Below are 14,950 nucleotides of genomic sequence, written 5' to 3'. Positions count from 1 at the left end.
TCTACAGACTCAATGGTACTGTATCTTTATAGTTTGCCAAAAACAAATTAGCTTGGTTTCCCCCTGACAATGAAGTTATTTACATTGTTTGTACAACTGTATAGCAACTGTATAGCTTGTGCTGAGGGCACCTTTCTTCAGCTCCATTTATCTGCACTGAAGAGTACAGTTTCCGGTTTAGTGGAGGTACACAGAGTGGAGCCGAGGTCAGCCCAAAAATGTCTGCTTTCAAGTTTTTTGGGCCAACCTTCGCTCCATGTACCTGAACTCAAGTGGAAGATGTACTTTTCAGTGTAGATAAATGGAACTGGGAAAGGGAGCGGATTTCGATAAGGGCAACCCAGACTCATAATGTTGGCAAAGGCCACAGTGGATAGGGAGGACATCACAAACAAGGGAGGAGAGCTGATGCAGACGTGCAAAATACTTACATTCCAAGGAAATAACTTCTGGAAAGTGCATTTGCTAATGCAATGCAATAACTTCTATCTATAATCTTATTAAAACATACACTTCCAGTATTACACAATAACCTGTGACATTACAGGAGTAGCCCTAAGGTCATTGCAACATGTGCAAGTGGAGACATACAATGTAAAAAAATGGAGATGTGGAAGCACTCTAAAGGCTAAGTAATAGTATATTTAAGTATAATGGAAGTGCTAGTTTTAATGCACATTCCCTAGTCCCCTGTCTCAAAGTTTACAAAACAGGAGTTTTTAGTTACAAAGTTATGATCATAAAGTTCAAAAGCCACCATACCACCTCAAGGTAAACATCTCCATTTTTTTTTACAAGTGGAGACATACCGTATATACTCGTGTATAAGCCGACCCGCGTATAAGCCGAGGTACCTAATTTTACCTATGAAACCCAGAAAAACGTATTGACTCGCGTATAAGCCTAGACACAACTCAGAAAAGTCTCAGAAATATCAAACAGTCGGTTTAATGTTAAAAATCAAGCCATGATGCTTAAAACATTAATTCATAAAAACAAGCACAAGTTTAAAAAAAAATGTAATTGATTGGCCAGGCAGCAGCTAGTCGTACCCATCTCATAACAAAGGGAACAAACATCCCAACAGATCCACTCAATAGCCACATATATAAATAAAATACAGGTGCTAAGAGCAGCAGTGATAGATAGATAGATGATAGATATGGGGCTAGCCAGGATAGTACAGTATGTAGTAGACAGTAGGAAGACAAAAAGTTAGGGGCCACGGGGAAACAGTAGAAGGCATGTTCCCCAGCGACTCTACCCCTAACCATACAGAGTGGCTGCTTCCCCCAGTTACCGTAAGTAGAAGGCGTCGTCAGGAGGTGTCAGGCCCCATCATGTGTAGCGACAGGGGGTGCCGGCTTTACTTCTAGCCCCCAACCAACTCAACTGCACACACAACATTCCACCACCGGGCCCAAGGCGGCTTAGAGGGAGGCGGGGGAGCCATTTTTACTTCCCAACCATCTCTCCTGAAAGTTTTTTTTACACGCGATCGATGCCGGCTCCCCTGCACTGCGAGGGAGAATAAAGAGCGACTGCGCCAAGATAGAAGGAAAGCACCGAATGTAAAGCCTACCTGGCCGCAAGCAAATCCGGGCGTAAGGAAGGTCCAGCGTAGCGCAATGTGCGTGGAGGCGTTCTATTCCCATGTCATCGTGATCAAACATGTCTGTGTGTTTTTCTCTGACTTCCTGATTGTGCTCCGGTTACCTGTAAGTGCTGGGCCGCTCCTGCCGCCCCGTCTATATACATGTACTGCCCATTGTAAGAGAACTACCACTGACTGACATTCTCTCTCACTTATATTACCGGTAATACACGTACGCGCACATACACGTATTGATTTTACACCGTGAACACTGCCGCCGCCGCTCTGGTTTAAATGACCAGATGAAGAGCGGGGACCCGCGTATAAGCCGAGGTAGGATTTTCAAGCACATTTTGGGTGCTGAAAATCTCGGCTTATACGCGAGTATATACGGTATTCCTTTTGACACTTGACATTGAAAACCTGCTGAAATGGTTTGTGACTAAGCTTTCGTTTCCATAAATAAATACTGCCAAATAAGCTAAACCGAGGCTCTGGGCACATGAAGCGTTGACTCTGCTGCTCTCAGCCAGGTTTTTTTTCTGCAAGCTGAGAGAAGGGCATCCATTGCGTTCTGCATCTCCCTGTTGCTGTATTGACAATCGCAGCTTCTGTCTACGTGATGATTATGTATGCAACTTAATGATAGTCGAAAAGACTTAGAAGAGACTGTAATGGAAGTTAGCGCAGGGTTGCCTTGGAGATGCGTCCACCCGCATGAGAAGGAAACTGAAAAAAAAGAGAGAGACTGGAGGACGCGTAACCATGACAACCAATCCTTTTAGATTAGAAAAGAATCTTTGCCTACGGAAAGCCTCTGATGAAGTCGGTAAGTGACGAAATGCGTAAAGCATAGCTGGCTGACATCACACCCAAGCGCCCAGGAAGTAACGAGTGAAGTGGAGTGTAAAGGCAACGCTGGTTTTTATTACTATAAAATAAAGAAGTTTTGCACTTTTTAACTTCCTCTGGCAAAAGAGACCAAACTAAAGCTTCATACTCTACAAATTTTGATATGCACAAATTAATCTGAACGTCTGTAAGTACGCACCTAAATCAACCACACGTGGTGAAGTGTAAAAGGTTAACTGCACTAAAGGTCAATTGAGACCATATGAGTTTCTTTAACTACAACTCTCTAAGTAAATACACTATACACTATATTATCTATTTTCCCTTTTTTCATTTTATTTTTCCTGAGCTTTTATTAGCACTGACCTATTTGAACTTTGGATTCCTGCTTTTTTACTCGAGCAGAAACTAGGACTGCTGGGTCGGAAAACAAGGGGAAATCTCAGAAACTTTGGTCATACAAAAAAAAATGTTTTATTATTTTTTGGTTTGCAGTAAATTTCTGTCTACGTGCAGCTTTGTGTAGTGGAAGTGCAGATTGGGCCAAAACTGCCTGCTTTCGCATTTTTTGGAACTTCTTCACTACTGCTTTGTTTTTTCTTTGCCTGAACCGCTGAGTTGGCCAGGGTGCAGAAACATATGGAGGATTTCAACCTGAAATTCAGAATCTAAAATCCACCACATGTGCCTGCACCTGGACCGATGCAGTGCTTCTGGGTGCAGGCAAAGAAGAAAGCTAATGTCAACATTCGGACTGACTGTTGACCTATGCATTTTGACAGGTCGAGATCAGCACCTGTGTGGCATTAGCCTAAAAGATTTTTGAGTCATAGTCCTGGACTGAAAAGAAACTGTTGCCAAATACATTAAATAAGGAAATCTTATCTTTCACTTAATGGCCCAGATTAAAGTCCATTAATTACTTAGTATCTTACACATTACACCTCATATATTTTCACTCTGGTGCCTTTAAACACATTTCACGCAGAGCAAAATTAGAAATGATAGCAAATACCTTGCTGTATGAATACATAATTTTTTAAGGATTTTTAAGGATTTGCCAAATGGTATGATTGTATAAAGATAGAGCTTTACAGACCAGCTGTGAGAAACTTGCCTGGTGGTCTAGTGGGGGTGCAGCTGGTGGGGACGCCCGATGTGTCCGGTTCCTCTGACGTCCTGCTGAATATGTGCCACATTTCCGGGTTCGCGACTTCGGAAATCCAAATATTTAATGAATCATCAATGGGAAAATCATTGCCTGACATAAAGGTCTTTTCTTAAAGTACTTGGGTGCGTTTCTTATATGTATTCCTGTTGGTTCTGATCCTGCCTGTCCCTGGTTCTCGTCTTGTCTGCTGCCTGTCCTGATTATTGCCCGTTTTGACAACTCTTCAGATTTTGTGCTTCAATTCTGGTGTGTTTGACCTGGCCGTGACCCCGACTATTCCTACGTCTCCTGTATCTGTACCATATCGACTGATTGTTACCGACCCGGCCTGGCTTTGACTATGTTCCTTGTTTCTCATTCTACAACACCACACTTGGTTCCCTTGCTCGCTCAGAACTCCCTCCTTGGTTAACTCACAATAAGATCTGGGACATCGGAGTAGTGGAAGCGGAGATACTGGGAGCTGTAATTCCACAACTGCTTAATGGTCAGATGGTGGGCATCCTGTTGTGTGCTTATTATTACTATTGTTTACATCTGGAGATTGTTCTATACAGGTCTCCTTGAGAGAAGCCCGAGTATTTATGTAGAGAAGGATTGTGTCAGGGTAAAAATGTATCCTTTCCATGTGATAAATGAATGCCTTCAGTAGAGACATTAACAGGTTTCCTATCATTTGCAGTGTGAAGAGTCAGCCCAACATCTTATACTGACGTAGAGTCATATTTGTTCCACACTCACTCATTGGAACCTCTTGGGATGGGAGCATCCTGTTTTCCAAATAAAGTGCATAATCCAGTTGGTTCTTTAATTTCCTAGGAAAATAGGAAATTAAAATTTTATGTGTTAAAATTGATTTTTATAAATAAAACTTGCCTGTAGCAAGCAATGCCAGTCGGCAGCATCAAGGGCAAATAAGGTCTTGAGCTGTATTAAAAGGGGCATAGAGTCAAGGGAGGAGAGGGTCATTCTTCCACTGTATAGAGCACTTGTAAGGCCCCATCTAGAATATGCCATACAGTTTTGGTCTCCATCACTCAAACAGGACATTATTGTATTAGAGAGGGTACAGAGAAGGGCAACTAAGCTGGTAAAAGGTATTGAAAATCATAGCTATGAGGAAAGACTGGCCAAATTGGGGATGTTCACGCTGCAGAAGAGGCGCTTAAGGGGTTATATGATGACTATGTATAAATATATAAGGAGATCATATAATAATCTCTCTAATGCTTTATTTACCAGTAGGTCTTTCCAGCTGACACAAGGTCACCCATTCCGATTAGAAGAAAAGAGGTTCCACCTAAATATTCGGAAAGGGTTTTTTTACAGTGAGAGCTGTGAAGATGTGGAATTCTCTGCCTGAATCAGTTGTACTGACTGATACATTAGATAGATTTAAGAAGGGGTTGGATAGCTATTTAGCAAGTGAGGGAATACAGGGTTATGGGAAATAGCTCATAGTCCAAGTTGATCCAGGGACTAGTCCGATTGCCATTTTGGAGTCAGGAAGGAATTTTTCCCCCTCTAAGGCAAATTGGAGAGGCTTCAGATGGGTTTTTTTTTTTTGCCTTCCTCTGGATCAACTGGCAGATAGGTAGTTAATAAAAAAAAAGGTTGAACTCGATGGATATGTGTCGTTTTTTCAACCTTACTTTCTATGTTTCTATGTTACTATGTTACCATACAAGGTCTCCTGAGTAAAGTGGGTTAACAGATAAATCCCCCATGAGAAACAGAACACTGCAACTATAAATTTTCAGACTTTCCGATGTGGTAAACTTGCCTGTAGATGGAGACAAAATCACATAAGAGGATTTAAGTAATAGTTATGGAGACATCCGGAATATATTCTAGTATGCTTATGAAAGTTAAAAGACATACCATTATATATTTATATATATTATTTATATATTATGGTCTGAAGGAAAGGGAGGTAAGCAGTTGGGCTGTGTGAGCGGGTTGGGTGCGGGGGCAGAGGGTCGGGTGCAAGTACAGCGGGTTGGGTGTGGGGGGAAGTGGAGAGGGTGTGAGTGGGTCGGGGGTGGGGGGACTGAGTGGCCTAGGGGAGCACAGTTTTTAAATCCAGCCCTGCCCAGCACTGGTCAACATCTTAACCTGTTTCATTATGCACAATGAAAACATTTCAAAATCCAAACAAACCCTACCCTTCTCCTCAGTTACAGCTTGTTAGACTTTGAGATAAGGAGCAGCTCATTGTACGGAGGGTTTCTCAGCGGATGGGTCGTTTCTTTTGATTGCACTTGTATGAACAACTTCAGAATTTGCCCTGTTTTGTGCACAAAATAACAAAAACCATACAAATTTCTTAACCAAAACAATAGGACAAACCGGGTCTGGACTGAGAATCAATGTAGGCCCTGTTATTTCAATTACACAGAGGCTTAAACAGCCCCCACCAGCCAAATATATAGTGACTGTCTATGGCAACTTACAGCAGCCCCTCTGGCATTTGCTAAAACCCATCGATTGCCAGTCTGGGCCTGAGACAAGCCCTAATGATGGAACAACTGTTGAAAAATAGATATACTGCCTCTTTAATCAGTGAACCTGCATAAGTTATAAATAAAAGTGTAACCCCCATGTTGCAGAAAGGAGCTCCCTGTTACATTCACAGTTACAAAACGTGTAATGTTTGCATTACTTGCTAGAAGCTTTTTATTCATTCAGGGTAAATAAGCTTTTTTTGTTATTTGGTATTTTTTGTTATTTGGTATTTTGCTCGAAGTTAAGGTAAAAACATTTATGATAGTCACAAAAATGTTTGTAAGTATGTGTGTAAACTCTGAAATAAATAGAGCTGCTCTAGGTTTTAGTTGCTGAATTGTTTCATTTGAATTTTTATAAGTTAAGTTTTGGCAATCTTAAATATCAATAAACAACTTTCTGGTGTTATGGTATCATTAGAGAGAGCATACAGAAAGAGTTTATAAAATTTGAACATGGATTTCCAGGATTTTATCACAGAAAACTTTCCTAACCATTATTATTATTATTATTATTATTAATAATAATAATAATATTATTAATTGTAATAAAGCCTTTTCAGATATCTTAAAAGTGGCAGTTTATTGTAATTGATTTGACTGTTTTTGAGCTGATGAATGAAAAACTTTTAAATGGGGAATTAAAGTTTGGTGGCAGAGCAGGGGTCGGTTCGGGCTGACTTCCGTACACATTTTGCGGCCTTGCTGTGCCGGCTTTTTCATCCTGCAAAATCTTAATTATATCCATATTATTTATTATATTTAATTTATAGGCACATACCTGCCCGTTCCTCTTTTGTGAGGTGAGAGATTGGCAGGTCAGGGGCGGTCCTATAAATAGAAGCCATGGGTGCAGATTGGGTGGTTAAGGTGGTTAAGGGTCATGTTTGACATAGACAGCCCAGTTTTCAGAAGGGCTGCCCAGGTCAAAACTGCCTGTCGGTTTTCCAAACTAGGAAAATTGGGCAGGATTCTCCTAGAATTATGTGCTGATTGGCTAATCGCAGATCTCCACGTCATAGCCCAGCCCCGCGATGGCAGTGATCCGTCCTAATGCCAACACACATCCCCCGTGTGGAGAGCACGGCCCCAAAAGGTGGCAACCCTAGCTCTTACAGTCAAGGGGTGTGTGACAGGGTGTTTGGAAAGCACCAATGTCTTAGAGGTAAATGCGCATAAAAGAGTGTGTTTAAACTGCATTGGATGGGTTGCAAAGGAATGCTCAGCTCAGGTAGGGTTAATATTCCCTCTCAGCAATGTAATTAAGTGGCAGCTGAGAGAGGAGCTACCTGAAAATGCAAAAGGGCTGTGTTCCCAGAGCTCATGGCTCTCCAAACAACTCCTAGAGTGAAGGGAAGTGTGGTACTGTGAGAGACACTGCCTGACAGAAGGAGCTTTGCTGCCAGCAAGAGAGTTCCAGAGGTTGTTGCCTTAATCCCCACGCTGGTGAGTCTGAGTCCCAAGAGGGGAAGCCAGCAGGGCTGAGTGTGAAGCCCAAATACTTCGAAGCACAAGAGGGTGAGAGTTTCCCTTGATGGTGAGCGACCAGAGGGGGGAGGAAACCCTGAATGTTTTACAATGATGTTGTTGAACTGTACCCTGAAGGTCTTGGCATTGAAGTTGCTGAACTGTGTTTTTTTTGTTGACTTTTCATTGGGAATGCTCAGTGCATAATAAACCTGTGTTTTTTGCCTGAAGCCTTGGTTTCCCTGTCTCTTAGCTCAAAAATCCTATGCTACCAGCCTACCAAACGCTTAAGCTGGCCATAGACGCAAAGATCTGAACGTACGTATCGAGGATTCGTACGATTTTTGAACCGTGTGTGGAGAGTCCTGACATTTTTCGTCCGGCGGAGATTGGTAGTTTGGTCGATCGGACAGGTTAAAAGATTTCTGTTGGCTGCTGATAATATCTCTGCATGTATTGCCGATCGTAAATTTTCAGAGGGAGACTGTCACTAGCTTTGGTCGGACATAACTTTCGTACGATTGCTGTCAGGGGCAGAACATCGGCTGAGCTGTTCTTTGGTACTTTATTTGATCTGAATGGTTAGTGGCAGGTCGGGAGATGGGGAAGTCTGTGCGTATGTGGCCAGCTTAATTCCCCCTAAAAGTACATGTGCAGGCCAGTGGCATGTCACAGGCGATTTATTAAATGTAGGGCAGATCGCAAAGTGCAATCATCAGGCACAATCCACCATGCTTTTTGCATTTTATGCCTTGCACTGCACCATAAAAATTTCAGCAAATGGAGTGCAGAATCCTGTCTCCCACCATACAGTGTAGCCTACATTTGTCAGAGCTTATGAGGAGAGGGTGGGGAAAGGCACATGGGCGTACCCTCTTCCCCCCCCCCTGCCCATCCCAAATGCTTTAAAATGCCTACATCAATACCCAACCAAGCTTGGCGAGAGCCCAATATTCAGTTGTGTTTTTTTTTGGACTTGTGCTCTTGCACCTGTGTTTGGGGTCTCTGTAGATTGCCCCTTGTATGTCTTGTTTTTAATGATAACTTGTCTTGCATCTAACACTGTATTTTGTGCCATGCTGATTGAAGAGATTGTGTGCTGGATGGGTCGGATCACTGGTAATGGTTTGCTATTTTATTCCAGCTGTGAGTTAAATCAAGATTGTCCTGTGGGGGATTCTTTCTGCTGATCTTTTTTAGCACTTTTTTATCTTACCGTGTTGTTGCCAAACCCAATTGGAATGCAACTTGCAAGGATTCTTTCAACTGCGGATTTGTAGAATGTAACAAGTGCTTTTTTATTTAGGCGACTTCTCTCCAACCTTCTCAAGAAATAAAGCTGCTGATGCGCCTTTGAGACTAGAATAGAGCCTTGCTTTTCTCTCTCCAGCAGAGATTCTTTGATATAGTCAATCCCAGGAATTTTATTAATTATGCTTGCTTTCCTGTCTTCTCTATAGAAAAATATATTATCATTTTGTTTTTGGAGTATTTAAGATTTGATTGTTGTCTCTTCTGTGATAATAATTTCACAGTCTCATTATCAACTTGTCCAAGACCTATAGGGATGTAGCGAACTGTTCGCCGGCGAACTTCGACTGTTCGCGTCCGCCGCAAGTTCGCGAACATCGCGCGACGTTCGCCAATAGGCGTTCGCGTCAAAATCGTTCGACCATTCGACCATTCGGTCGCTAAAATCGAACGATTTTCGTTCGATTCGAACGAAAATCGTTCGATCGAACGATTAAAATCCTTCGATCGTTCGAATCGAACGATTTTCGGATGTTCGAAGTTCGCGAACAGTTCGCGAACTGTTCGCATTTTTTGCCGGTGTTCGCGAACACATACTCGGCGGTTCGCTACATCCCTAAAGACCTAGTTCTGCGGTGCAAACTTATTTAACAAATTTAATTGGTCATGCGTATACAGTGAGAACAGTTTTGGGTTTATGCAGCACCCTGAGATAAGGCTATATTTGATGGCATGTTACTACCAGTTTTAAAACATCTTTAGGCCTATGTCTCAAAAGTACCCAGTTACACAGGGTAGCAGGAATACTCAGATTACTGGATATTGATGAGCTAGTTGGATCTAGTTCTATTACACATATGTAAGTGCCCAGTTGGTTGATAACCAGCATAAAATGCAATGGCAGTCACATACTTTGTGGATGTTTTTGGCCTGTATGTGAAATGGTTGCTCTGTGTTGGATGATATAATGGAGTTGATGATGCCCAATTTCTCAAAGCACTTCAACATATGTTAAAGCATCATGTCCGCAAAGATATATATTTGGCTTTTTGAGAACACGGATAATCATGGAGCAATAAAGCAGGAAAGGACCACAGCTTGGTTTAAGGAGTCATTAAAGATGTCTGAATAAGCATCTGTCACAGGACTGCAAGTATCTTGAAAAGAAACTATGTGGCCCTGCAGCATTACAGGGCTTTGTCTTAGTACTCCGAGAAGCTTGTCTTTAGAGAATGAAGTGCAGGTTAATCTGATTTTTTTTTCTAATGTGGTGACACAGTCATCATTAATTGCCTAGAACTTAAATTTGGTAGATTGGGAATCATGTTTGTAATATTGCACATGTTCCCCTCTTAGTTTGTAATATCCTGAATATTCTGTCAACTCTATTTGCATATTATTTCTTTGCTCTCCTGTGGCATTTTCAAGTGCTTATCTTGAGTTTCTGTACTGTACTGATTTTTCACATGTAACGCTTTCTTGGCCTATTCTGCCAATTAGGAGTTAAGGGTGACCAGCTAGGTAGTGAGCATGGGTTACATTGCGAATCCTCACCCAGGGCAGAGCCTTCGCCAAATGGAAGCTTCCCCTTTTAACTGTAGTTGAACTACAACTCACAGGCATATAAGTGCAAAAATAGAATAATGGACGCCAGGAGGTTCTTAAAAGGTAAAACAGGAGCACAGATTTATTATGCCAGAGGCAAATGACCACAGGTTTACTCACAGCAGGTGGAATCACTTTGGACAGCACAAGGTTCACAGTCAAACAGGTGCGACTCCCAAAGGATATTGCAGATAGGTGTACATCAATTCCCAGTTTAACCGACGTTGCACAGTGAGGGGATCGGGATCGATCAGGTAGGGTACAGGTAGTCCTTTGCTAACCTAGATGCCAACTGAGTTCCCTGCTCTAAAGGCAAACAGGCCTTGTGGGAAGCTACTCCCTCCTACAATCCTCGTTGGAGCGACAACTGCTCTTTCTGCTACACCTCTCTGTCTTACTCTCCTAGAGAGATCTTACTATCTTAGCTGTTCCTCGTTCACGGGGTTACCTGGTCCCCGACTTAGCACCAAAGGTGTCAGGTCCCTCTGGGGTAAATGCTTACTGGGGCCTATGGTGATCCCAGGCTCAATGGGGATTCACCTAGCAGCAGCACCAGGAGCCAAAGAGGAAGAGGACACTCCCTGCACAACACTATATAGCAGTGTGGCAGGGGAGTGTCATTACACTCTTTGTCCAATAGGTGTGGGTGTTACACTTTACCAGTTAGAAGGGCTTGGCCCAATAACAAGGGAAAAGAGAACTACATACAAAAGGTAGGGAATTAACTCTATAGGGATAGGATATCCTATAGGTCCCTACACACACTTTCCCACAACTCCTTTTTAAAGGACAACAAAGGGGTTAATCACTGCATGTGTGTGTGGGGGGTGCCAATCTTTTATGCATGCCCCAGTAATTATAATATAAACTCAGGCACTCCTCTTTGCTGCACAGGAGACTAATAGTTTGTGTAATGCTCAGTTGGCACCCCTTTGTCTGGGAAATGCACAGGCCCAGGGTAATATTCAGTTAAGCTCTGCACTCTCTTGTCCAGGGGATCAAATAATCTGAATTTCTCAACTATAATTACTGGCATCAGTGCACCAGAAGTGCTTAACTAGCAGGGCGATCTTTCCTCCTTGAGATTTCCTGGCATAATAGATTCATCTGGGACTGAAGGGGAGAACCAGTTCTCACAAAACATAAGGAGTTATTTAATAAAAACCTCAAATTTATCTGGTCAAGGTATTTTGAATATTTTGTGGAAAGAAACTACATTTTTTTCATGGAGAAGATAGCCACTCTGAACTCCACTGCACAATTTATGTTTAAAGCAGGTTCACACATAGGGACAGGCCTGGACTAGCAATTTTTTTAGATTCTTGCAAATACTGGGCTGCTGTAAGATTCCATAGTCACTATTTAATGGTTTGGTGAGGGGCTGTGTGTGCCTTTGCAATTATTCTTTTGTATGTTCTCTGGACGAAAATTCCTATAAATGGGGTTGAAACATTGTTGGAATATTTTCCCTTGCTTTCTACAATTTATGATCTGGGGACCTTCAGGTAGCCCCCTAACGGTGAACACCCTATATGTGCCAATACAATACTCTTGTGTACCTGGATTTCCAAAGCATATTTTGAATCCTAGTCTGGATCTACATAGTGACACGTTCTAGTGTAAAAGACATTGTGGGGAGGAAGCTTGAGTGGGGAAGACAGAAGATAGTGGCTTTTAGGGGAGGTTTTAATTCTACTTTAAAGAATCCTACTATTGCTGCTGCTGTGACTGTCGAACAATAGAGCATTTAGTAGACACCGTGAAAAAATGTATATTACAGTACAGTTTTAAAAATCGACATTAAAACATTTGCAAACATTTTGTGAAAAGGTGCAGAAAAACAATAGTTTCACAACAAGTTAGCTTCCATTGTTCTCTCTCTTCTGGTGATTGTGGACCGGGAATGTGCAGCCTGGGGGTAATGATTTTTAAGTGAAACCTCAGTAGTAAAGTGATGGAAGCAAATGACAAAAGCTATTACAAAATGTTACAATTGTTTCTCTGGTTTCATTTCACCAACCCAGAGATTAGTAGGACTAGACAGGCACTACATAAAATAAAATGGCTCAGAGACAGGGAAGGAACATCTGAATAAATTTCATCTGTAAACAGTAATGTAAATGTAATATTCTCATGAATACAACAAATGAACACAAAACATTTATTTTAACTTTAAAAACTGCCTGATCATAGCCCTGCCACCTCACATACTGTATCCTACTTGTACTATTGTTTCAGTGTAATATTTTATTCTCAGTTGTATCCTAATGGCTTTCATATCTTTTTAATGTGACACCAACATTCAGCCATTCTGTTGCTAATTTATGTGTTAATGATTTCTTTATTTCAAGCAAGAGACTCAAAGAAGTATATAAAGTAGTTTGGAATTTTTATGTGTTCTCTGGTGCATTCCAAGTTGGTTTAATGCAGTATAATCCATTCTGTGCTAGCCAGAAGTGGAATTAAAGTGATACCCTACAATGAAAAGATTTTTGGTCTATTATTTGTTATACTGTGTTTGTTTACTAAAAGTAGTTCAGAAAGTTTACAACTAAAATCTAATTGTTAGTCAGTAAAGGTTATCACTTTAATTTTGCTTCTTCTCAGATGGTGGAATTTGTTTCCATGGAAATATCAATATACTTGACTAATGCTGTGTCTCGTGACTCATTAAACTTTGTCTAATATATAGGGTCGGGCAGCAAACCGGAAAAAGACCCGCTGGGCCCGGCCCTCATGGACCCCTGTCGGCCCAGACCTTAGGGTTGCCACCTTTTTTCTTTTGGTGAAAATGGACAGGGGGTGGGCCTGTGGCATCGAGGGGGGGGGCGGTGATGGGGGGTGATGTGGGGGCGGGTGACATCAGTGGCTGGACTGATGATGTGGTGATCCAAAATCCGGACAGGTGGCAATCCTACCAGACCTGCTTCCCCGGCTGCCCCACAAAGACCGATTCCTGCGCTGCTGCAGCATTATCGCGGTTCATCTTTCACGCATGCATTATTTAATATATCTTTAAGACTCCCAATCACCTGCCTTGGGTTGTCAGACTAGAACTGACAATCTATGGATTCTGGCGAATGCCAGAGGGGCTGCTGTAAGATGCTATAGGCAGTCACCATTCATTAGGCTAGTGAGGACCGTTTAGGCCTCTGTATATTTATAATGATAGGGACTATTTTGAATCCCATTCTAGGCCTGAACCTAGGTGTCCCCTTAGAACTTGGCATCAGTGAGTGTTCCCATGACTGTAAAATATTTAGACTATCTACTACCTACTATTCAATTTCTAAACTGCACATCACAGAGAGTAAGTACTCCTGCTTCAAGTCTACTACTACTGAGAATGCCTATATGGTTGCTTTCTGTTGTTCCACAATAATGGTTAATTCATTTTGTTTTAACCATTTTGTTCTGTGAATGATGTTGAGTGCAAATGTAACCTTTGCTGTAATCTTACAGCTTTTGAAGTAAAAATGGTTTATTAGTACTATTAATATTTTTTCCTGCTGCAACCAAACTGGATTATACATTTTGCCATATATTCTTTCTAAATCCCTGACTCCTGCTGTTGTCAACTTCTTTGACCAGGCAAAATCAGTCATCATAGCATGAGTCAGAGATGTTTGCACCGGTAAAACATGTTAGTCTGAGAAATAAATCATTAATATAAAAACAGGTAAGATCAAAATAACAGAGTTTATGATAAGGATATCATACACATTAACTGTGTTATTGCAGAGCAATACAAGACCTCTTAGAAACCCATGCTTGAAGGATTGAGGGTATGGATCCTAAATCCAGTGCTTCTTACCACAGTCTGGTTAGCTGCTGCACATCATCAGTCATACAGTTGCATCTTCCCTACAAAAATAAAACAAAACGAGCACCATAATGTGTTGACTTTTAAAACAAAATGTAAAAAGAATTTGGTATTCAGGCTACATTTCTGTTACATTATTGTCATTTACTATAGAAAATATAGTAAGTACCTTATTTACTAGATAATTATTGTAGGCACATTGTATATTTAATAAAAACCTAATGGTCAACAATTCATACAATAAAAATATAATAGAAATTCAAAATACATGGTTCAATCTCTTTTAAAAATGCTGAAGCTCCTTGAGAGGTGGGTGTTTTTTAATGCTGCATCTGGCCTTGGACTACACAAGATGCTTCTGTTATTTTGAATGTATTTTATTATTGAAATCGAAAACGATTCTGGCCTCAGTGCCTTCTGTTAGCTGGTTTCCATGGTGACTATTAGCATCCTGGACATAATAAATAAAGGGCATGCGTTATGCAGAATGCAGTGAGATTCAAACACCTGTCTAATTGGTTACCGGTAGTTGCTACTGAAGAAACAAAGCTTTCAGCTTCCTACTGAATTCAGTTTGTAACCTTTGGGAGAAATGTGATAATTTTTATGCCAGTTTGACTACAGATTTGTTAATGTAAAATTGTGGGACGATTATAATCTTTTTAACAAGAAAGCATACACTA

The sequence above is a fragment of the Xenopus laevis genome, chromosome 6L (assembly GCF_017654675.1).
Source record: "Xenopus laevis strain J_2021 chromosome 6L, Xenopus_laevis_v10.1, whole genome shotgun sequence".
Lineage (NCBI taxonomy): Eukaryota > Metazoa > Chordata > Amphibia > Anura > Pipidae > Xenopus > Xenopus laevis.
The sequence above is the reverse complement of the archived record's forward strand: the minus strand, read 5'-3'. Positions refer to the sequence as shown.